This window comes from Schistocerca serialis, chromosome 1, assembly GCF_023864345.2.
Source record: "Schistocerca serialis cubense isolate TAMUIC-IGC-003099 chromosome 1, iqSchSeri2.2, whole genome shotgun sequence".
In the NCBI taxonomy this organism is placed as follows: Eukaryota; Metazoa; Arthropoda; class Insecta; order Orthoptera; family Acrididae; genus Schistocerca; species Schistocerca serialis.
Window position 1 is genome coordinate 485,680,532 of NC_064638.1, and position 26,801 is coordinate 485,707,332.

General features: G+C 42.0%; 1 protein-coding gene across 1 annotated transcript in view; it reads right to left on the reverse strand.

The window, feature by feature from the left end:
* The window catches only part of LOC126484459 (mutS protein homolog 4-like), a 302,928-nt gene that overhangs the window by 226,955 nt on the left and 49,172 nt on the right, over positions 1-26,801 (reverse strand). The gene's annotated exons all lie outside the window — the stretch shown is intronic.

The following is a 26,801-nucleotide window of genomic DNA, read 5'->3' on the forward strand; positions in this document are numbered from 1 at the left end:
AAGGATGGGAATTTTGCAGCTGTCTACATCACTAAGGATGAGAAACACTCATCTCATCAGGAACTAATGCACATTAATGTAATCTTGTCTGAATCTCGCATCCCGGCAAATTCGCCTCAGAAAATGCTTAGCACATTCACATTGTGCAGTAAACATGTTCGACTACAGGTTGACACCAGTGCCTCCATGTCCCTGTTGAATTTTTAAATAAATCTCCTGTTGGGTGATTTACCCCTTTACTCCACAGTGCACTTCTTAATGGCATATAACAAATAAAACATTCCACTCAAATGACAAATCATGATCACAGCAAAGTACAAACCTGTTGTATGACATCTCGCATTTCTTTTGGTCCACAGCATAGATACAGAGAATCTCTTTGGCCTTGATGCCTTTTCAGCTGATCTTGGAACAAATAGTGTTTCAGGAATTGGAAACCCTTAGTCAGGTGTTCACTGAGATTTTCTCTGGGTGGCTGGGCAAAGCAAAGAACTTTACGGAGCAGATCACATTAAAGGCTTCGGCATGCTTTCATGGTTGGCCATGCACCTCGCACTGCAGGGTACTGTCAAGGCTGAATTAGACAGATTGGAAGCAGTGAATGTCACTAAACCCACACCTGCAAGTGAGTGGGAGTGCCCTGGGTTATAGTACAAACAAATGTTGGAGAAGCTGTGCCAATGTGGAGACTTTAAGGTTACAGTCATTTCCGTTTCTGAGATCAACATGTATCCCATTCTGAAACCCAATGAGCTTTTCTTTGCATTCATGGGAGGCCAACCTTTTTTGAAAGATTGCTTGCAACTACTCCTGGCTAAAGAATCACAGAAGGCCTTGGTGTCAACATGCCACACAGATTATATAGGTTCAAATCCTTAGTTTTTGGGGTGGCTAATGCCCCAGATACTTTTCAAAGATTTCTTAAGCAACTGCTACTGGATGTTCCAGACTGCATTAATTATCTGGATGACATCGTGATGACAGGGACCACAACAGCAGAACACTTAGCGAACTTGTGGTGGCTGTTCCACACCCTCCTGTTTGTGGGTCTCAAATGCAATCTCGAGAAATCTCTCCTTTTCTGAATTATTAGAGGAACATGTAGGAACATTACCTCCTGTGACAGTATTAAGCCCAGGCAGAAACTGGTGAAAGGCATCATTGCACCACAAATTTAAAGGAGCTGCAGTCATTTTTTGAAAAAGGTTACCCATTATGGGAAATTTATCTCAGCCGTGGTACTCGATTGCATAGCCATTCAGCAACCTGCAGAAGAAGAGTGGTCCCTTTGTATGGTTGAAGGCATGTGACCAGGCATTTCAGACACTGAAGCAGGCCCTTTTGTCGCCCCATTATCTTGTCACATTTCAACCCGGGAAATAGTTGATCGTGGCAGTGGACACTTCTGAATGTGGCCAGAGGGCCACCCTGGCCCCTAGAGATGTGGATCGCTCTGAACATCTGACTGTATTTGTGTCAAAGACGCTCAGTGCCACACAGAAGAGGTATTTGCAAACTGAAAAAGGAGCCCTTATGATTATTTTGGTGCTAAAGAAATTCCATGTTTTTCTACATGGTACAAAGTTTCACATTACTGCAGATCACAAGCCGTGATTTGCATTTCCAATCATGTGCCAAAGTACCTGAGCAGACTGCCCAACTCCGGAGCTGGTCACTTTTCCTCAGCAGGTACAATTACGAAATCACTTTCATGATACTCACTCAACATGCTAACGCAGACACCGTGTCCCATCTTCCACTGGATCCTGACCTAGAATTTGACCAAAACAAGATTTCGTGTTTATAACTGGATGTTTAGGCTTAACAGGCAATCAAGACTTTTCTCGTCATGGGGACCTGTCTGGCTGTGGCCATGGCCAAGGACACCACCTTGCAGCAGGTGCGGTGGTACATCCAACAGGATTGGCCAGATCACATTCTCAGTTGCGTTTCCAACCCATTGCGACATAACTTAAACCTTCATCACCAGTTAATCCTGGTGGATCAGGATCGGTCTCTCATTGTAGTCCATCTGGAACCTCTACATCCATCAATCTTATGGCTCCTACACCAAGGTCACTGGGGGTAGCCCTCACACCAAAATGCTCACCTAGCCCCATGTGTACTGGCTGGATATAGACTGGCAGATCGAACATCTGATTCACACCTGACAACAATGTGAATGACAACAGGCAGCTCCATGCCAGATATTCTCTCCCTGTCCAACACCCTCGTACCCATGAAAGCAGGTTCATGTTGATTTTATGGGCCTCTTCTTGGATACCACCTGGCTGATTGTCCACAAGGCATACTTCAATTTTCTGTACATGGCCAACTGTCACTCCCAAGTACAGAGGCTACGGTTGCAGTGCTCAGCAGAATCTTCACCTTTAAAAGACTTCCTCTCATGATGGCATTGGACAATGAGCCACAACACAATTTCATTCCCAAGCTTTTCACAATTTCTGTTGCAGAAATTGCATTCACCACCTGCTGCCTCCGCCATTTCACCCTTTGTCGAATGATAAGACCAAATGGCTAGTGTGAAGTTTTAGAACACAAATGAAGAAGTATGTGGCTGATGTTCCCATGAATGAATATCTCATCTTTTCTTTTCAGCTCCTACCAGTCAATGCTGATAAGGGAGAAGTGTCTCCGGAAAACCATCTGCTCCCTACTCTCCCACTCCTGGACTGCTGAACTGTTCCTGCCCCCAGTTTCTCCACCTTGTTTGCCAAGCCAACCCTATCCTCATCTCCCCCTATTTGCAGGATGCTTGTGGTGAACAAGTGCCAGATGGAGTACCGGATGCTGTACCAGACCTGATGGCGACACCCTTCTGTTGGTGTCTCCTCCATGCTGAGACCATATGTAGAAATGGCGTGGTTTCCACTACCAGCACTGGTGTCACTACAACTATGGCTGTGTCATTGGACAGGGTCCTTCTGGCTGTACGCCCCCATTCATACCAACTGAGAGCTGGTTGTGCTGGAGAAGTCGTCCATGCTTCCAACAATGGCAGCTCGATTTAGAGAGCTCCACAAGTGTCCAGTTGGGCAAGGGTCACTTTATTGACACACCACTCACCACTTCCCCATGGGAGAATGGATATGGTAAACCACTGAGCTACCACCTAATCATCGGGCACTGGACGATATCTCTGACATCGGCTGTTGTCGCAAGACAAGCACATAAGAGACAACAGCCACTCCATGTCCGCTATTGCAGAGCATGGGTGTTAGGGGATGCCACCGTGGCTGTGCATCAGCGCATGATAACTGCATAGACGTAGCCCAGCACCACATGCAACTTGCTGTCTATGTGTGGTACAGTCACCCGGTGATTGCTCTCTTTCTGTTCTGACTCTGCATACTACTCACTATGTTTACTGAACTGTCATGTTTTGTCTACCACATGGCATTTCCACCATCTCTGCAGTCCATGTTGTACCGTGTGAATGTTCTGGAAATGGTGTATCGCGTTTTTGTGTTGTGAATTACAACACAATCATTTATCTCTCAGGCTGCTTTGCAGTTGAGTACCTTCCTATGTGACTACTTCCTCACAGTAAATGACACCATTCCTTGAAAGTGCCTTTGAATAACTTCTCATGTCATTGATGTTAGGCTTACGTTTTAGGTTTTTTGCCTGAAATGTTCATACACCCCTTCCAGTGATCTTCAGCCTTATTGGATGCCCTTGTGTGGGTAGTACTTATAAGCCTAAAAGCTCGCCTGCTGCCACCTACTCATCCTACTTCCCTTCCACACCATTTTCATTCTCAAGTAAGATATTAGGGAATATTCTTTTATTTCAAGTGATTTATCTCCATCAGTAAATTTATTGTTTACACATCAACTGTTTATCCAACAGAAATAGAAAAGACAACATATTACTTTCAGCAATAAGTTTTTCAGACCTGATGTACAATGAAGAAAGATGTGTAATTTGGTAATGTAAGACACTATTCTCACATCATCATGAATAACAAACAAAACTAAAATTAAACCCAAAATAAGGTAAAACTGATGAAATGGTTAAAAACTGTTAGTAAATCAATTGCTAAAAACATCAAATGAAGCAAAAAAGTATGTCCATCTCTATTAGTTATGTGAATAAATGTCAAAAATTACAAATATTCCCTGTAGGGCCAACTACTTAAGCAAGTCACTTCTAATAATTGTTGATTTGTGATTGTTTGCAGTGTGAATGTGACTGCTGCATTAGCAGTAGTTGTTTCATGTTCAGTACTTCACATACAGTGGAAGCTTATGAGGCTTGTGGTTTAATGTTTCCTTGTTGTCTGCATCCAAGATGCTGAAATCCTAAAGGAGTATTGGGAGAATGTATGCTATTGTTAAACAATTTAACAGTAACAGTGTGCTGGATGGGTCTGTTGTAAGATGCAGAATTTGTAATGTTTATTTATTTATCCACCAAAAAATCGTTCTAGATTGTGGGACACAGAACAAACACCAAACAAAACAGTGACATAATCAGTATTATTTCAGTAGGTATATAAATTTTAGCTTTATCCACAAGAGAGCTTCCACTACTTGCAATAGCTGTACTGTCTTATTTCAAGTCTCTTGTACCTCAAATGTTATAAAAATCCTACAAATGAATAGCAGTAATGCCTTTAGGGTTTTACAAAAGAGTGTGAATGAAGATATTATTTTTACCTATGTGCAGTTTACTGTAAACCTGTATACCACTGTTTATTATGGAAGTTTTGTACGGTGAAGTCCATACTGACTACCGTATTTACTCGAATCTAAGCCGCACTTTTTTTCCGGTTTTTGTAATCCAAAAAACCGCCTGTGGCTTAGAATCGAATGCAAAGCAAGCGGAAGTTCTTAAAAATGTTGGTAGGTGCCGCCACAACTACCTTCTGCCGTCGAATATATGTAGCGCTACACAGGCATGCTTTGCAGGCACAAAGATAAATACTGGCGCCAAAACCTCTGCGTCAGTAAATAAATTTAAAAGAAGGGTGGAAGACGAGCATTTTTCTCCGCCCCGAGTTTCAACCACTGCATTTTCATACATTATCCAAAGAAGTAAGTACAAATTCCGTATTGTTCATTTTCGAATGTAGCAGCATTTCAATGTACTACGAAAATCCGACTGGCAAGACTGTTTGGGATGTGTGTCAATATGGCCAACTCTACATTCCGATTTTTTTACTACCTGTGAGAAGAGATGGTTGCTAATAGGAACTTTTATGAATTGTGAATTACATGCAGTGTTCTCTTAACCATAAGGATAATACGAATATAACCATTTTGCCATGTATTGTTTCGTGTTTGCTGCTATCTCATTTAAATCCTGTCTGCCTAATAAACTACGAAACTAGAGTGAGACAACAGCAAACGCGGAAGAATATAAATATCATGTCATGTTTATATTCATATTATTCTTATGCCTTATAGTGGTACAGTCACAAATGAAGCACTGGCAATTGACTAGATTTTTAAATCTAAGATGACTCTAATTTCTGTGCAGAATGTAATGTACTAAAGAGGCGCCTTCAAAGATTTTCAAACGGAGAAAAATTTTCGCTAAACTCTCGTTCAGAACATCTTCTATCATACGCAGTCTATTATTTGGTTCTTGTTGATCATTATCAAAGAAAGCAGCAGTGTTAGTAACAACAAATAGCAGTCTTTTGCCATTGTTACGCTAATGAGAAGATTCCTCTCTTTTTTATTTAAATTGTAAGCGGCGGTAGCGCGCACAAAAGCAAGCCATGCCGCGAGCGGCGATAGGTCGTAAACACTCATTATCAGAATGCGACAAACAATGCATGGCACAGCACAGTAATGCACTTTCAGCTTAGAGTGACGTAAACACCTATAACAAAGAGAACGGCACTTGTCAGATCAAAGAAAAATAAGCAATCAATTCAAACCAGAGAAAGCACGTGAGAAAGGAAGGGTACCCGTATAAATATGGACGGAGCACCTGACGCACAGCAATGGCTACCTGGAAAAGCTTAACTGCTAAGCACACGACTCGAACCAAACTACTGTAGCTGTATAGTCATTCATTCGACCTCAATTGTGTCTCACATTACAATAGACCAACTTAGTTTCGATTTGGAGGTGCGGCCTAAAACTTCTCTCTCCCCTTGAATGTCGAGTCTCAAATTTCAGACGCGGCTTAGATTCGGGAATTTTTTTTTTCCCTCAATTTTGAGTCTCATTTTTCAGGTGCGGCTTAGATTCGAGTAAATACGGTATACATGAAGCTTTTCCTTTGGACTTGTATATGACTCATGGATATTAAAATTTTCATTTATGTCTTTTAAATTCTTTTTAACATACTTATATATATCTAGTATTGGGGACTGACGACTTTTGAAAGAGGTATTTGCAAGAATATGTTTGTTGAACTTGTTGCATTGCTCTTACAGTTTTTTTCCTGTTAGGAAAATGAGTGAAATAGATGGTGTATTATCCCAGAATATAATTCCCTACAGTAGGATGCTATCAAATTGAGCAAAGTAGGCAGTTTGGACAGTGCTAAAACTTGCTTTAATAGAGAGTAAACATAGAATATAACACATTTTATTTAGTATTCAAACAATGGAAAATCCAGGATGGAATAATGACAATATTATGAAAAGGATAGATTGCTACTCACTGTACAGTGGGGATGTTGAGTTGCAGACAGACACAACAAAAAGACCGTCAAACAAGTAAGCTTTAGGCTAAAAAGGCCTTCATCTGAAATAGTCAACATGCACAAACATTAACACAATGGAACTCACACACACACGACTACAGTCTCTGACTGCTGAGGCAGACTGTGAGCAGCAATGTATCGTGGCAGAAGCAGTCTGGGTGCTGGGGGTAAAGAGGACGCTGGGACAGGGAGGGAAAAGGAGAGCAGGGAAGGGGTGGACGATGGTAAAGAGCTGCTTTGCTCCCAGAGAAGATGACATTTTTGTTGGAGTTTATTGTCAAACTGGTGTTGCTTGCATCTATTTTTAAACAGAAATTTAGGAATGCTGGTTTTTTTTATTTATCAGTAGTTTATTCACCTCGAACCATGTATTTAGCTGTGCTGTAGTTTTATTTACAGCTGCTTGTAGCTGACCTGGGGTGTTTCCTGTAATAAGAATGCTCGCATCGTCTGCAAAAAAAAAAGTATTTCTTTGTGATTCCATATTTAGGACTAAATTATTTACATAAGAATAAAAAGGATAGGCCTAAGAATGGATCCCTAAGGGCCACCTTATTTATGATTTCTGCATCTGAGAAATATATCGTAGTATTTTCCTTTAGTTCATGTTTCATTTGTATTTTCTGTTTCCTGTATGTTAAGCACAATGTAAACAATATTAATACAGTTGCTTTAATACCACAAGCTTGGAGCTTGTCTAACATTATGTTGTGTTCAAATATGTCAAAGGCTTTACTTAAGTCTAAAAAATATCAGTGGCACCACTTTGCTTTTTGTCCACTGTTTGCAGGGCATTGTATATAAACCATAGATGGCACTAGTTGTTGATTTATTTTTCCTGGATTCATGCTGAGTATCAGTGAAAATTTTGTTTTTTTTTTCTAAAAATTTCATTAACATATTACACATTAGTTTTTATATGATTTTCTAAGGCAACTGGTCTATAGTTTTCTATATATGATTTATCTCCTTTCTTGAATAGGGGCCACTTTACAGTTTCTAAACAGTCTGGAAATGTGACTTTCCAAAAAGATGAATTGACTATATCTGAAAGAGGCAGTGAATTGCTTGTAATACATTTGTGGAGTAGAGCACCATAAAAATCGATATTTGTTCTGTGCGTAAGTGTGCTATCTTTGAGGAGGGGGCTTTGGAGAGCATGTTGGACGCTAACGGTAGTTAGCCTCCGGACTTGTATCTGTGTAGACGCTAAGTGTGAATAAATCTGTATATGAGAGAATTCTAGTTGTTTACCTACAACTATACCATATTCCCTCACTGGTGACCCCGTTTTTGTGTAATACGCGTCCGAGTTACAGCCTGAAGGTTATTTACGCACCTACCGCGTCGGGTTTCTCCGCGATCGTGAGGGCCTTTGTTCAGCTCCAGACAATGGCCTTTCAGCATTCACCGCCGCCCAGATTCCAGCAACATCTCTCCAGCACTCCTGCCGTCGTAGTGGACATGCCGCAAGAATCTTCGGAATCTTTCAGCCAGAACATGCAGTGGAATTCATCGAGTTTCTTCCAACCGCAAACGGTCGTGGACTCTGGCTTTGTTAGCCTGGACCTTCCCACGTGTTCTCCACAGAGTGTTGGTCGGAACATTTCTACTGCTGTGTCGAACACACAATTCAATACAGTTCGTGGCGTCGAGCGAGGTTTTGCTACCTTGGAAAATCCAGTAGTAAATTCAAACTCGAATCAGTTCCCGCCACGTGTGTATCCTTCCGCGCCGGCTAGTCAACAGGTGTTCAATGCTCGCCAAACAGCAAATATCACACCGAGTGTGCATCCTAGTGGACGTGTGTGGGATCCTTGTGTTGCTTCTAATAAGGTCAACAATTCTGTGCTGGATAGTAATTACTCCGACATCTACAACCAGCCCCACCACTCACGGTCGAGTGAATACTGTGTGCATAACGGACATTCACCGGCGTACTTAAGCACTTGTGGCTTCTCTCCGAGCTACCACGTCAATGAGAATACACATTTTGACTACGATCCTCACACCATTCGTGCGTCCGTCGCTTCTCAGCCGCCGCCCCCCCCCCCCCCCCCCCCTGACGTCAAGTGAATTTCGCGATTCCCGCATTACGGGACGCCAATAATCCGGACTCGCAATCTTCTGCATGCTCTACTTCCGTCCGAAGTAATAGGCGCACCTCCGCAGTGACTGCAGTGCCGAATCTGCCGAAATTACCAGACTTCAAACCCGCTCACCCGGAGTTCTGGTTTAACCTGGTTGAGCAAACATTCAATGTCTGTGCTTTGGACGACGACGCACGCTTCGCCTGCCTCATGAACCATCTTCACGACCGCGTCGATTTAATTTATGACCTGGTCAAAGCACCCCCCCTAGCAGGGAAGTATACTGTGGCGAAACAAACCAGGAGAGAAAATGTGCGACAGCTCATCTACGAAGAGCGTCTCGGCGACAGGTCTCCGTCCCAACTGTGGCGGTGCATCCGTCTTCTCGTCGATGAGCAAGTTATGCCTGATGACACGCTCGCAGAAATCTGGACTGAAAAGCTGCCTTTGCCTGTCCAGACTGCAATCTCTGCGTATGAAGATAGGCCAGTAAATGAACGTTTATGCTCCGCCGACAGCATACTCTGCCAGGCAACGTGAGCTCCGTGCACTGCATTCTGGACGTGACCGCACTAAGACGCTTTCTGACGCCACGCCCTTGTCTGGTGCTGCTGATAACAAGTTTTTTAAACTAGCCGCCCTGCCTGCACCTTCAACTCCTCGCAACGACAGTTCATCGGCCTCTGTGGAAGACTCTGGGGCACATACTCCGTCACCTAGCAACTACCCACAAGGGCACAGGCCCGCCCAACCTTACTGTTTCTTCCCCGCGAGATTCGGGGAGCAAGCTCGCAAATGCCAGTCACCGTGTTCTTACCCAAACTCCAACGGCAGGTAGGCTACGGTGCCACCTCCTGCTATGTAAACAATGGGCACCATCCCACGTTGCACTCCGTTTCGGACAATAACAGTAAGTGTGGTCGAGTCTATGTTCGCGATTTACGATCAGGTGTATGTTTTCTGGTAGACACTGGCGCAGACGTCTCTTTGCTGCCGGTTCGCCTAGCAACCAATAAAGTGCAACCACACAAAACAGTACTTCGTGCAGTGAACTTGTCTACCCTACAGTGTTCGGGTTCCACTTTGTATACAGTGAAACTTTCGCCCGAGTGCAAGCTGGAGTGGACGTTTCTAGTGTCAACAATTGAAGAACCTATTCTCGGAATTGATTTCCTCAAGCACTATCAGTTGTCACTAGATTTTGTGCAAAATACTGTGTTTTACCCCTCCTTTAACAAACATATTCCTTTCGCTTCGCCGAGTGACAGTTCGGCTAACACCAAACATGTGTGCTGTGCTAAGAAGTGTGTAAACCTATCCTTGGAGCTGCAATCTTGGACAAACAAGTGGCTAGTGGAGTGCGCCAAGTCTTCTAAGTTGCGGATGGAACGTATGGAAATGCTGCTGCATCTCTGTGACATACACCACGAGTTGGCCTCCACACAACAATGCCTCGCGGCACTACAAGCAGACGACTCGTTGGCTACAGACAAGGTCAATCCGTGCCAATCTGGTGTTCCCGTGCCCGCGCACGTTAACGACAATGTTGTGAACTCTGTAAACTGTGTCAGCACCTTCTTTTTTAATGATAGGGTATGCCCGAGTGCTCATGCTCCTTGCGTTCCGAATGGAAAATTAACTTGCCAAGCTTGTGGCAATGAACTACGGCCATCTGCTGTCCAGCCATGCCAACTTGTGCCTACAGCGCTCGTAGCGGCACGGTCCGCTACCAAGAACCAGTGTACCAACCTCGCCCATGTTAACACGTGTGCGGCCTTTACGCAGCCTACGAGCGGGTGGCACACCTGTACTTCCGTGCCCTCAGTGCCACAGCTTGGCCCGTCCGCCACTGCCTGCTCCGCTTCACGAACATCTGACTATCGTGCCGCGCCACGTATTGCAGTAGTCACTAACGGCACAGTTCATCGGTTACGTCTAACCGATGGGCCGCCCATATCGCAACGTCCACGCCGCCTCAAGCCGGAATTTATGAAAATTGCAAAAGAACAATTGGACGATCTGTTACAAAAGGGAATAATTGAACCTTCTTCCGGTTGCTGGACTAGTCCTATCCTGTTTGACCAAAAGAAAGACGGTACTTGGCATATGGTCGGAGACTATAGGCGTTTAAATGTCCGCACCATCATTGATAAATATCCGGTCCCACACATCGCAGACTTCAATCATGCCCTTGCAGGTGCAAAGTACTTCTCTGTTTTGGACTGTAAGCACGCATTTCATCAGATTCCTATGGCTCCGGAGGACATTGAAAAGACTGCCATAACCACTCCCTTCGGGCTGTTCCAATACAAATTTATGCCATTTGGGTTGTAAAATGCACCCCAAACGTGGCAGCGTTTCACCAATCAAACTTTATCCCAACTATACTTTTGTTTCGTATATATGGACGACATATTGGTTTTTGCTTCTACTTTGGAACAGAGTGAGGAGCGTGTTCAAGTCGTGACAGATATTTTAGCAGCCGCTGGTATTGAAATGAACAATAAAAAGACTCAATTGCACCAGTCATCCGTCACATTCCTAAGTTATGTTGTGTCATCGGACGGTCTGACACCACCACAGGACAAGATCAAGCCTGTTCTCGAGATGCTAAGCCCTCAGACCTACAGGGAATTACGCAGGTTCATCGGAACAGTTAATTATTACCGGAAACATTTGCCAGCCGCTTCTGCGGTGCAGGCTCCTCTCACAGATGCTCTCGCTGGCCCACAAACTTCTGGCACCTGCCAGGTACCATGGACACCAGACATGGACAAGGCATTTAATGAACTCAAACAGCTGTTGGCCTCCGCTGTCACTATTGCTCACCCACGGGCGGACACCACAATGTTTATCACTACTGACGCTAGTGACAATGCTATAGGCGCAGTACTGAGTCAGACATACAACGATGTTACGACCCCCCTGCAGTTTTTCTCAAAAAAGCTAAACAACGCGCAGAAGAAATACTCAGCATTCGACAGAGAACTACTTGCAGTTTACGAGGCCATAAGACACTTCAGAACTGATGTTGAGGGACGAGATTTCTATGTGCTCACTGATCACAAGCCGTTGGTTCCTGCCATAAAAAATCCTGCGGCTGATCCGCCCCCACGACGCTTCCGTTGCATCGATTACATCTTGCAATTTACAAATGACATTCGCTACATCCGAGGAGTGGACAATGTGGTCACTGATTTTCTCTCGCGTGTTGGTGCTGTCACAACCTTAATTGACTTAACGGACCTACCTCGGTTGCAATCGGCAGACCCCGATACCATGCAGCTAATTTCAGACCACAGCTCCTCTCTCCAACCGGTACGCTCTACTTTCCCTGGCATATCTGACTTAGTGTGGTGTGATGAATCGACTGGTACGTTGCGGCCATTCATTCCTAAGCCCCTTCAACGCCAGGTCTTTGACAAACTACACACATTAGCACACCCCGGTGTCAAAGCCTCCACCCGTCTGGTAGCTGAACGGTTTGTCTGGAGAAACATGCGCCATGACTGTCAGTCTTGGGCAAGGGCATGCATGGTGTGTCAACAGAACAAAGTTTCCAGGCACACTTCTCCACCCCTTGGCTGTTTTGCCCAACCTCCAGGCTGGTTTCACCATGTTCATGTCGCCCTCGTAGGCCCTTTGCTCCCCTCCGAGGGTTTCCGTTACTTGTTTACAGCTATTGACAGGATGACTCGGTGGGCTGAGGCTGTGCCTATTCCAAACATTACCTCTGAGACAGTAAGTCGAGCATTCTTAGATTCGTGGATCTCTAGATTTGGCTCACCTGTTTACCTCACCACTGACCAGGGGCGACAATTCGAGTCTTCAGTTTTCTCTGACTTATGTAAAATGTGTGGTATTGTCAAAATTCATACTTCTGCATACCACCCCCAAAGCAAGGGCTTGTCGAGCGATGGCATCGCACCCTGAAGTCTGCCTTGCATTGCCATGACTCACTATGGACAGAGGCACTGCCCTTCGTGCTTCTTGGCCTTCGTGCGACTTTCAAGGAAGACCTCAAGGGGTCCGTAGCCGAGTTTGTATATGGCCAACCTCTGGTTTTGCTTGGAGAATTAGTCACTCCGACCCCACTTCCACGGCCCTCTGAACTCCCTTCACTTCTCGAGAGGGTGCGCTTGCACTGCAGCAAAATTCAGCCGCCACCTCCGGCTGCTCATACACCTCCGCGCGTGTACGTACCGCGCACGCTAGACTCTTGTGAGTACGTGTATCTCAGAGATGACTCAGTCAAAGCCCCGCTTCAGTCGCCCTACACAGGTCCTTACAAGGTCATCAAACGCTCTGAGAATAACATGGATCTCCTCATAAAAGACTCTGTAACCACGGTCTCACTCAACCGAGTGAAACCAGCTCATTGAGCCTCAGGTGAACCTCCCTGATTCTGCCCCTATTTCTCCCACTCCTGCTTCGAGCGGCCATCCATCTTCCCACACCATGCATTTGGGTATTGATTTTCCACAGCGTGTTTCTCTGCCGAGCACTGCTCCTTCTCCGCGTTCATCTAATTTGAGTGGCCAATCTTTTCGGGGCTTCACTCCTCACAGCCCTCGCAGTCGAACTGCCAACCACTCGGATTCTACCATTGTGTTACCACCTTCGTGTGACAGCTCTTTGTCACGCCGTTCAACCCACACTGGCTCATCGTTGCCTTCGGTCATGCTCCCTCGTCTGTCAGCTGATCGCCCGAGGTTGTCTCCTGCACAGTCTAGTGCACCTGCCACCCCCCTCTTAGCAGATGCTTCCCCCTGCCATGGCTTTCCCACACCTCCCTGCCTCCCTACCATTGCTCGTACAGGTGCCATCCAAGAATTCACAACACATGTGCACCCTGATGACATACATAAATTATCTGTTGTCGTAGATGGCGATACAGTGTGTGTGGTACTCGTGTGTGACAACATTGAGGGAGGAAGTGCAGAATCTCGTGTGGTGCGCCGCTTTAAATTGAGCAGAAGTGCTGCGTGTGGCAATTTGCGTGCCTTTGTTAGGCCTTCTGGCAAGGTGATTCTGCGCCTGCCAGCTGACGAAGTGCTACACCTTCACTCCAGGACGGGACGTCGTCTTCAGCCGCCAGCGTCGCTTGCTGACTTCACCGTCAACGTACCGGGCTTCACCCCCCCGGTCTCCTACCAGTCGACCACAGACCCAGAAGAACTGTGCATTACCTTTCTAACTTCTAACCCCCCCCCCCCCCCCATTCACAGGGACTTACTCCATACTGCGGAGGGGGGGGGGGGGGGGCGGCTATGTGGCGTAGAGCGCCATAAAAATCGATATTTGTTCTGTGCATAAGTGTGCTATCTTTGAGGAGGGGGCTTTGGAGAGCATGTTGGAAGCTAACGGTAGTAAGCCTCCGGACTTGTATCTGTGTAGACGCTAAGTGTGAATAAATCTGTATATGAGAGAATTCTAGTTGTTTACCTACAACTATACCATATTCCCTCACATTGCTCTATGATGCAATCAGGAATACCATCAATTCCAGATGACACTTTCTTAAGAGTTGATGCAACACAGATGATTTCTTCTGGACTTGGTCCACAAATATAGATTGAAGAAGAACATGATTGCACTTTGTTTTTCAGTTTCTTTCTAGTATCTGTTTTGCCATTTATTATTATGTGTGATATCTGAAAGAGTTTGGGATGCATTGTGTATCAGTTACACTCTTGTTCATGGTTTAGACTGATATTATCCATTTTAGTGGACACTTTATTTGCTTCTTTCCTTATTGCTTTCCATACTTCTTGGATTTTATTTACTAACTATGTCACGAACTTATCATTGGCCATTTTTTTTATTTTTTTGCCTGGCATATCACTCTTTTGTAGATTCGAATGTATTTCTGAATGTAGCTGTTCAGAAGCAGGGTTGTGTTAGTTTTTTTCCTGTATCTAGTAATTCTCTTTGCCTTACACTTAAGATTTTGATACCTGTTGCTATCCACCTCTTTGCTTTTGGAGTTGTGCCTCTTATAAGTTGTATTTTGAGAGGGAATGCAATTTCAAAATCACTGAAGAAGCTAGAGAATTTCTGGAAGTTTTTGTTGGTGTCATTTATTTGTAAAACTTCTCCTGAGAATAGGGAATTCTATATTATTTGCTTCTTCTGTTACAGTTCTTTTGTAGTTCTGGATGGCCACTGAGTAGCTTTGGAGGGTAACTGCTTGAATAGTGCTAACCAGTGCTGATTCTTATATTAATATTAGAGTTCCCTAAGGGCATGCAATACTTTAAACACAGCAGCAGTTTTTCTTCGGTCTGCTTTTGACAGCTAAGGTGAAACATTTTGCAGTGCAGTTTGTATTCACAAATATCTGATAAGAGCAGGGGAAGTAGTTTTTGTAATTCTTCTTGAGGTTGTTATCATCTATTTCAAGTAGAAAGTATCTGTGAAGTTGAGAAGTAGCTCTTTACATGTGCTGGTTCCAAGAAAATCAATGTTGAAGCCCCCAAATGTCATGTTGCTTTCTTGGCCTATTTATTAAATATTTAAGCTTATTTAGGAATGACTTAAAATTTCCATTTTGGAAGCAATAAATACATGCTACAAATGTATTTGCCTCAGTGACTTCAATGAGTGCCAGCTCAAAGTCCCTTTCCACAATGAGATGCTGAAACGTATTAATAAATTTATATTTTAGACCATAGAGATGAAAATTACAGTGCCTCCATATTTATAACTGGTTCTATATAAATAAGTTGATATAGAAAAAAAGAGACAATTTTATCAATGTTTAGCCAGTGCTCTGTAATGCACAGAACATATAAAGTGGAGTTCTGAAGTTAGTAAAATCTCTACATCTATATTTTGTTTGTTATTGACTGAATATTTTGATTGCAAACAATAAGACCTTTATTGCTGCAATTTATTTGATTATCAGTACTGATTTTTATATTAATATTAGAGTTACACCACTAACCTCATTTTTGCTTGTTAAGGATTTGTCCATGTATTTGGGAGCCTGGAATCTTCTTCTGAGTTGTTGGAGTTCGAACCTTTTCTTCCAATGAACTGTGGACCATTTGTGTATAAGAGGGAGATGACTGATGTTTTGGTGAACGGAGAAGATGTGGATATGAATCTGTTTTCATTGATACTGTATGTCATATCTCCGATTTGTTGATGGCACATCTTATTTTTACCACCACCAACTGATTCCCTAGGCCATTTAAGTATAGTCCATATGTAGTGTGAAATATATGTCCTATACCACTGTGGTCAATAGTTTCTACATTTTCATATTGTGTGCACATTTTCGAGAAGAACGTTTGCAGTACTTATCTCTTTGTTTACATACAACCATGAAGGTAGTAGCTTGTATCAGTGTGGAATAGTCATCGACAGACAATTTGTGTGAGTCACATGCCCTAAACACTTTTTTAATTTGTTAGTGGCTGTTAAGGTTTATTTTTAAATACATCATTTGCTCCTCCAAATAACACAATAAAATCATTATGAGTTAAACTGCTGACTTCAGGCAGATGGATCATTTTCCTATTTCAGACATTGGAGCACCAGGCTTAACAAAGGCTGTTGTTTTTCCAGCTTTTATGTCACTGATCCAAGTAGCAGCCCCATGACCATGACTGTCAGCAAAGACTAATAAATCTCATGTCACTTTTTTGTATCTTGACATATACGGGCTGTACAGTGTTATGACTTAGAATCTCAGGGAGATACTTGTGCATCTTCATTGAAAACTGGAGAGTTGCATTTTCGTATGTCCTTTTTCTTGTGTTAATTTTGAAGCTCAATATGTTTCATAGTATCAATTAAGGCAACCTGTTTTCTTTTCCCTCATCACTGTACGTCTGAACTGTTTACCTAACCAGAACTATTTTTGATATTAGTAACAATACAGTTCATCTTGTCTGCTGAAATTACAGTATAATTTGTTGCACTTTCCTGGTGAATAGTGTGCATTTTTGACAGTTGTAACTTTCTGTATTTGTCTTGCCACATTTGTACATCTTTAGTTAGTACAGAAATGATTTCTTCTTTGCTTCTTTCTTGTAGGCTTAGTTTTGGGATGCAAAAACTTTGAACTCAGCAGCATTTTTTCTTTGGTTTGCTTTTGCACAGCTAAGGTGAAACATTATTTTACATTTTACACTCACGATTCCTTTGATAGTTGTTCTTTTGCAGAAACATTCGTTTGTGTCATCCTCCATGCAGTGAACATTTTCTGCAGGTGATGAAGGTATACTTTTGCACATTTTCACCCTGTTATCCAATTTTATCTTATATTTTTCTGTCACATTGTTAATGATACAATATGAAATGCTTTTCTGATTGTCATACCCAATACTAGTTTTACAGCTCTGGCACATTTTTATACTATTAGTAAAATTTCTATAACTAAGAATCTCACTGTTTACATTCAGCTTAGACCACGTGGTTCTTGTGCTCCATAAATTTGCTACATTTTCTTGCAGTTGATAAATTTCTGTGCTGAGACTATGATTCAATCACAACTGATGAAAAGGAGCACAAAATCATTCTCAGCAGCAAGTGAAAAGTGAAAACCACACCAAGAATAAGGAACTATGTGTTTAAGTGTGTGTGTTTGGGGGAGGGGGTATAGTTTAGAGGTACCTTTATGAAAATTAGTAAAAACAAATGTGTTTAGAATATAAAAAATGTTATAAAAGAAGTAAGAGGTCATCTGACACAAAATTGCACTCCCAACCTCACACGGTCACCCGCACAATTGCACAAAGGTCAGATGTTCTAAAATTGTCAATTAAATTGTAAGTAATACAAGAGGAAAGCTAAAATAATTTACACAGGAATATGTGGCTGGCTGATAACGCAGAAAATGTAGACGAGCGAGCCATACGCATAATATGTAAAAAATTTCTCCCTAAAATTTTAGGAAAAAGGTTGAATATTTTATGGAACCTCAAAAGCCATATCACATCATTGTCTTTGTCAGTTAAAACAGAGGGCAAATCTGTAGGTAGATTACTTGATGCCCTCTTGTCTGAACATAAAACACAGTCAATTAAACTGTAGCACACTTTGTGATCTGCACACCACAACGACCGAACATTGGAGGGTCCTCCCTCCACAGCAAGAATCCAAGCAACATGGGGCTGTGTCCTATGAGAAGATGAGTAGGAAGGACTTCATCCTGTCTGCATGATTGGAACGAGATACGACATGGCTGAGCTGTTGACTTTACTAGATGCAGCTTATTGTGTATGATTTCCACCCACTCATCTTTGCATCTTTAAATGACAATATAACTCAACAATGAGGTAAGATCCTGTAGGGGTATGGTGCATTGAACTATCTGAATATCATGAAACATCTCCTTGGCTGCTACATCTACCATTTTGTTTCCATTAATAACTATGTACCCTGGTAAGCAGAAAAAAAGATATCTCCTTCCCCAGCCTTTGTAGGTGGAGAAGAGCATTCTGGATAGTTACACCTACTTTATCTGTTGGGTACAAGTGTTGTAGAGGGTTAAGGGCACTCAAGGAATTGCATCAGATTAGTAATTTAGCAGCTGCAGCACATTCCATCTGCTCCAAAGCCCTCAAGATCACATATAACTCAGGGTTGAACACAATGAAGTGTTGAGGTAACGGGGTCTTGATGACATGATCAGGGGAAACATTAGAGTAGTTAAGGGAATCCTTATCTTTAGATCCATCTGAGAATACAACTATATACTTATGGCACTCATTTAAAATGTCATAAAATACTGTATTAAAAACACAGGAGCATGAGCCTCTCCTGTATTGCACTAAATCCAAAATTACTCTGTAATAACAGACAGTGCCAACTCTGGATTTGGGTTTGGAATTATCCCACATCAAATGATGCCAACCTATGCTTCATGTTGTTCCCAAATGGCCTTGTTGCTCATGGACAGTTTAAGAAAAGGTGTTCCATAGCTGGTGAGAAGGGAACAGTGAGGGACTTTTAAGCCTGGCACATCTGGAGGTGCTCCACTGGAGGTTAGTGATGGTTCCCCAATCTCAGCACAGAGACTGTGTATGGGGCTGGTTGTGTAAGCACCCATGGTTAGCCTGATCTCCTCATGATGGATAGCATCAATGATCTTCAGGTAAGAAGGTCTTGCTGATGCATACACTATGCACTCTCAGTTGAAATGTGATCTCTTGAAAGCCCTTTAAAACTGGAGCAGATGTGACCTGTCCACTCCCCAAGACCTGTGGCTAAGGCACATTAAGATATTCAGTGCTTTCTGGAAGTGTAGTATCCACAACAATTTTGAATAAAAAAATAGGCCCAGAAATCTCACCAAGTCTTTAAAATGTGGAATGGTGTTCCTCACACACAAGAGAGGTAATAATTAAAATCAACAAATGCACATCTTACCTGCAGAATATTGAAAACTTGTCTTTGAAGCTCACTCCTCAAATCTCTTAGCTGTAGTTTGTAACTTATGAGCTGTAGTTGTAGGGTTGGAGGAGGAACAGAGAATTGACAAATCGTCCACAAATAAGGAGCATTGCACCATACTCCTTACCCTACACACTATACTATTTATGGCTATGCATAGAGAGTAAAATTAAAACACTGGCCTGGGAAAAATCATTCTTCTACTCAAAACTATTTGACGGAAAGTCACTCAGTACCCAAAAAGCATTTAGATAGGAAGGCTGAATGAATATCAGGAGGTGACCATGAAAGCCCCACTGGTGGAGCTGTCCTGAAAGACTGTACCTCCAAATAGTGTAGTACACCTTACTGATGTCAAAAAAATATCACTACACAGTGCTGTTTATGTAGGGTCAGATTGTCAACAGTGGATCAACATCACCTGTTCCACACTGAGAGCATATAAGGAGCTGCTTGGTCTCTAATATCCAGACCAAATGACAGTTGACCACTCACTCCAATGTTTTTCCTTTACAGCTCATTAAGATGATGCTTCAGTAACCACTGGGACACATTTGGCTCTTTCCCGCTATGAGGAGAGGTGTCAAAGTTGCCTCCCTCCATGAGTTGAGAAACTGTCATGTCTGCCATGTTGTTGTTGTGGTCTTCAGTCCTGAGACTGGTTTGATGCAGCTCTCCATGCTACTCTATCCTGTGCAAGCTTCTTCATCTCCCAGTACCTACTGCAACCTACATCCTTCTGAATCTGCTTAGTGTATTCATCTCTTGGTCTCCCTCTACGATTTCTACCCTCCACGCTACCCTCCAATACTAAATTGGTGATCCCTTGATGCCTCAGAACATGTCCCACCAACCGATCCCTTCTTCTGGTCAAGTTGTGCCACAAACTTCTCTTCTCCCCAATCCTATTCAATACTTCCTCATTAGTTATGTGATCTACCCATCTAATCTTCAGCATTCTTCTGTAGCACCACATTTCGAAAGCTTCTATTCTCTTCTTGTCCAAACTATTTATCGTCCATGTTTCACTTCCATACATGGCTACACTCCATACGAATACTTTCAGAAATGACTTCCTGACACTTAAATCAATACTGGATGTAAACAAATTTCTCTTCTTCAGAAACGCTTTCCTTGCCATTGCCAGCCTACATTTTATATCCTCTCTACTTCGACCATCATCAGTTATTTTGCTCCCCAAATAGCAAAACTCCTTTACTACTTTAAGTGCCTCATTTCCTAATCTAATTCCCTCAGCATCACCCGACTTAATTAGACTACATTCCATTATCCTTGTTTTGCTTTTGTTGATGTTCATCTTATATCCTCCTTTCAAGACACTGTCCATTCCATTCAACTGCTCTTCCAAGTCCTTTGCTGTCTCTGACAGAATTACAATGTCATCGGCGAACCTCAAAGTTTTTATTTCTTCTCCATGAATTTTAATACCTACTCCGAATTTTTCTTTTGTTTCCTTTACTGCTTGCTCAATATACAGATTGAACAACATCGGGGAGAGGCTACAACCCTGTCTTACTCCCTTCCCAACCACTGCTTCCCTTTCATGCCCCTCGACTCTTATAACTGCCATCTGGTTTCCGTACAAATTGTAAATAGCCTTTCGCTCCCTGTATTTTACCCCTGCCACCTTTAGAATTTGAAAGAGAGTATTCTGCCATATCAAATTAAAATATTCTAGGAGGATTTCCTTTTACCACTACAGAGGAACATTTGTGGCAGTGGTGGCAGCATTACTGGTCTGTTTATTGGAGTCTGCCTGTTGAGGTGCAGATGCTCTATAATATTGGCAACTGTGGCCTTTCTTGATATTCTGGGGGGAGCTACAGATTTTGTAATAACAGCACTGTTGCAGCTGTACATACAAATAGAGATGTCAGTGCAAGCAGAATTAACTTCCGCTTGTATAAAGGTGTGGGCATTCTGAATGGGCCTTTTGAGAGCTGAAGCGAATGAAGTACCGAAAGTGGAAATTAGCTTTGCTTTATAGATATTGTTGAACTGGCTTTGTTGTATGCTATTTTATCTTCCACTCTTCAAGGTAGATACTTTAGTCTCTACTCCAGACAGAGAGAGCCTCAGAGCTGGCTACACTAGCCATTTTGCTGGGTTGGATGTCAGTACCCAGCAGCAGTACACACATTCCACTTGGATGAGAAGTCCAATGGCTCCACTTAGCATCTAGAGAAACAACAGTCCATCCAGACAGAACCCCACTTACCTCAGAAAGCCTTATACAGCAGACATACAGGTGCCCCAGCAGTTGCCCACCAGAAATCGTTCAGCATCAACAGCCATATGTCTCATTGGCAAATGGAACACCTTGAGATAGTGGTTTTTTTCTATTGGGGTTTATATAACCCTAATGATCTGGGTGGTGGTGGGGGACAGGAAACGTGTGGTTTCATCGAAAATACTATGTATGTAGCATTATTCCCCAATATGGAATTGCAACAAGGTGAGACTGGAGGCAATGACATCTTCAGACTTCAAAAAGGAGAAATTAATTTTTTTGTGAAAGAGTGGCAGAATTTCTAGCACATGGTATTCCTCTCTCCAAGTTCAACAACCCCATTATAAAATCATACCTGAAGAAGAATAATGGAAAGACTGGGTCTGATAAGAAAGCTTTTAGAAAATTATGCCTTCACCTATAAATCAACAAAAAGCACCAGAAATCAAATGAGCAATCAAATTTCTTACACATTATTTGCATTCTCCAATCTCAAGTCTATGTTCTGTATCTTAATACATGCGACCCGAATTGTGCATGCTATTCATTGAGTCTGTAAGGCATTAAATAAGAAATACCCATGTCTGAGCAAATTTGTATTTTGCATTAAGAATATATCATCTCAGTTATGTGACTGCATTTGCAATTTCCTGTCAGAGAGGTGACAGTTTGTAGTAACTGATGGAAAGTCATTGAGTAAAAGAGAAGTGATTTCCGGCATACCCAAGGTAGTGTTATAGGGGTCATTCCATGTCAGTTCAACCAGAGGCTCCAGCTCATAGTCTCATATTTGACTGAAATTCAGTACACTAATTCTACCATGTGTGGAACACTCGTGTACAAAGTATTAGTTTCCCCTGCCAATTAGTTCCAGAATTATGACTTGTGAAGGAAGGTGGCGTGACCCAGAAATTGCAACCTGCATCTGGCAATCTATCTTTAGACCCAACTTCAGGTCTTAATAACTTTGGAACTATTCCACACAGTCCAGTGAAATTTTTACAACCCAGTAACATCCATTTAGAGAACACACTCCATGAATCAAAACTCCAACAACTTATTTCTGAGGGAAAACAAAAAATTCCAAAATGTGATAAAAAATGTAATACGTTAAAAGGAACATATTGTAGGTGCCCTCTGTGCCAAATATAATTCATTCAAAAAGAGTATAAATTTTTTGTGGTAAGCTTAATGTGGCCTAAACACACACAGAACTCATCGTGCCCATATCAGTCACAAAAACTAAGTTACATGCACACGAAAATACAAAAATTTGAAAAATCAAATGGCTCTGAGCACTATGGGACTTAACTTCTGAGGTCATCAGTCCCCTAGAACTTAGAACTACTTAAACCTAACTAACGTAAGGACATCACACACGTCCATGCCTGAGGCAGGATTCGAACCTGCGACTGTAGCGGTCACACGGTTCCAGACTGAAGCGCCTAGAACTGCACGGCCCCATCGGCCGGCACAAAATTTGAAAAATTACCTGAAAAACATGGATTTTTGAAGTGTGGTAGCACAAAAGGGACAAGTGGTATCCAAGCCAAATTTCTTACACTGCATAAGTAGACCATAATGATATATATCTCAAAATTTCAGCAAGTTATTGCACGACATTTGTGTACAGTGGAAGTTCACAGATGTATTTGGTGATGTGGCCATTGTTCCACAACACAATTTTGTAAAAACATATCATAAACTGTTCTGCCTCTTCTTATCCTCTCCCACAACTGTTTAATCACTAAGCAACAACATATAGACAGATTAACACAACCTATCATTAATGTTTACTCCACCTTAACTGCTAAAAACCAGTCGATCGTGCTTCGTACAGAAGTTCTCCCACACTTTAGCTACTGTACTCTGTACATTGAGTGGCAAATTGTACTGTCTTCCTGACACTGTGGTAGGAACTGGAACTGTCACAAGACTATGTTCAAAAGGAATCCAACTCCTGTCTGCCAAACGTGGCCAATGAAATGACCTTGCTGGTCCTGCTGGTGCCATGAAGTTCACAAATACATCACCTTCTGCTTCACAGCACTCTGCAACACATCCTAAGTACCATTTGTCACCATAAACAGCAATAACATAGCAACCTGGTTGTACGTTCCTGCTTTTTCTTCTGAATCCTGAGTCAGACACACTGTGAAGACACATGTTGTGCATGAACCTATAGTTATAACTGGACAGCCTGCTCATCTACACATTGTCAGAGTCCGCTGGAGAGAAGTGATGATGGCACCTTGTGCCTACAACAGTTTTAACACGTTCTAGTCTGCTTTTTAGCAACTCTTTGACTGATTTATCTTTTGAAACATAGAATAATTGAAGAGGTGCTAGAATGTGAACTTCTGTAGGATGCTGCAGACTAGCTCATGATGCCATGCGCTTAATGGTAGCACCAATACCATCACATACATTTTTACCCTGAATTGTTGCGAAAAAATTCCATTCTGCGTGAATCCGAAAATCATGGTAATGCATGCATAAATTTTTGAGATTTTTACAGTTTTTGTACTGACTAGCTGCCCCACGTATTTCGCAAAATGTATGTGGGGCAGCTTGTTTTTCACATACGCCATGACAGTGCAAATGTGGGCATGAACTGCAATGGCATCATGAATTAAACAGTCACTAAAAACGCACAGGCTCATGACAGACACATCACCTGATTCACCTCTATAGTAAATCGCAAATGGCTGGAGAGTTGCTCGACTGTTATCCCAATGATATCCTTGGATGGCATCTTGAACTATAAATGCATAATTTTCAGAAAAGTTTAGTATTACTATAATTTCATCTTGTTTCAAATTATCCTTAAAAAATTGGAGATAAGCCGATTGTGCTGTTGCTGTAAAGCTGTGTGTGGTCAGCTTGTCCGTTTTTTGACAACACATTTCAACAAAATCTTCCACTGTACTTTGCTTTGTTTCAAGACTTGTGCGATCCATGTGTGTCTATTGTTTATAAGAAGCAAGTTCATCGTCATCCATAAGGAGTTCACAATACGGTTTGTTATTCATGTGTTCTGCAAGATTTGCCTTACCAGGACACTTTTCACACCTGTGTATCATGTACTGGTAGGAACTGATGTCACACACTAGCAGCTTCATTGCACCTTTGTACTCCGGACCAGAATCCTTTATAGCAGCAAACATCAGCTTAGCATTTCGATGGGTCTCACATACACAAACATTGTGGGTGCCCCTTGCACTTACAGGCACAACACATTTTGGCCAAAGATTGAAAAAAGATGATAAACCTACTTTGGTATTGGGATACTTTTCCTTGAATTCTACATATAGTTCTGATATGTTGCATAGCAACAGTCTTTTTTCCATCTGTACATGTACATTTCCCATTTTCACCATTACATAGTCTTTTTTTCCAGACATTATTTGGCTGTAGTCATTATTTTCATAAATCTCCGACACTAGCACCTTTATTTCTGAACTCAATTGCTTACCCTGAGCCTGCTGAAGTTGTGGAAGCACTCCTTGGGTTGCTCTTATTTTCCTAGCTTGCTTTACCATATATGTAGAAACATTGAATTCCTTTGCAGTGTAGTCAATAGACCAGCTGGAAGGTGCAAGGGTAAGAATAGCTACTTTTTTCTGGCATGTGGATATGGCACATTTTTCTTTCAGATCTTTCTTTCAGATCATGCACAATTTTGTCCAAATCAGAGCATTTCTGGCATGATTTCTGTTCGTTTGAAGCAGATAGTTCATCCTCTTCCACCATTAGTGTGACAGCGATATTTTGTTTTAATTCCATTTGAGCTTCTTGTAGTTTTCTTCTACCATATCTGGGCCTGTCTCTTTTCCCAACTTTGTGTGTCTTCATGCAAGACAAACCAAGAGCAGTCACTGAAGTATATAATTGCTCATCTGCTATGGTTGTAGCTGGCTGATACTCTTCATCACTGTCATGTAAATTATCAGAATATTCTTCATTTTTTAGCAGTGTAACATACCTGGAACATAACTTTTGTCCTGGTTTCATGTTAAGTCCCATGCACTGATTCACTTTCAATACCGATTTTATATCAATTTCTCTGAGGCTACACTTCACTGTCTTCTTATGAAAACGAAATGGATCAAAACAACTTCTTTGTAGGAAAGAATACTTATCCAGAAACACTTTCATATAATGGTAACAAACACTAAAGTTTCCTGGAACTGTACTTCTTGTGCCCACAGGGTGTATCCCAGATCTCCATAGCAACAAATCTTGGTTCGATTCATCCAGATGATACAGTACAAAGTGAATGCCACATTTTGTTCCATATGTTGTTTTATGACATTCAGATGCTTGTGCTCTACCAATACTGTAACTTGTTTGAACAAAAGCACCACTAGTACACTCTTCTGCCTCCATACTGACTTTCCACAACAGTACTGACCAGTCTGAACTAGAATCTTAAAAACATGAGTAACCTGTAATTGTTGCTTGTGTCCTTTGTTGTTTCTGCCAAACAATGACTCATTCTAATGGTTCCCAACAATTGCTGCAGTTTTATCTGAAACACGCTGTCTGCATTATCACTATTACTTGCTAAATCGTGTTAAAAGAAATGTAAACAAATACATCTGTCAACTTTTATTGTACACAAATGGCTTGCAATAACAAGTTGAAATTTTGCCACATATTATATTATGGTCTACTTATGCAGTGTTTGAAATTGGGCTTGGATACCACTTGTCCCTTTTGTGCTACCACACTTCAGAAATCCATATTTTTCAGGTAATTTTTCAAATTTTTGTATTTTTGTGTGCATGTAATTCTGTTTGTATGACTGATATGGGCAAGATGAGTTCTGTGTGTGTTAGGGCTACATTAAGCTTACCACAAAAAAATTTATACCCTTTTTGAGTGAATTATATTTGGCACCTACATTATGTACCTTTTAACGTATTACATTTTTTTAATCACATTTTGGAATTTTTTATTTTCCCTCAGAAATATGTTGTTGGCATTTTGATTCATCGAGTGTGTTCTCTAAGTGGATGTTACTGGGTTGTAAAAATTTCGCTGGACTGTGCGAAATAGTTCCAAAGTTATTAAGACCTGAAGTTCGGTCTGAAGACAGATTGCCAGATGCGAGTTGCAATTTCCGGGTAACGCCACCTTCTTTCACATGCCATAATTCTGGAGCTAATTGGCAGGGGAACTAAAAATTTTGTACATGAGTGTTCCACACTTGGTAGCATTGGTGTGCCAAATTTCAGCCAAATCTGAGGCTATCAGCTGGAACATTTTCTCAAATTGGTTGAATTGACATGGAATGACCCATAGGCCTTCTTCTTTCCTATCTATACAAATGATTGAGGAGACAATCCAAGCAGCCATCATAGGTT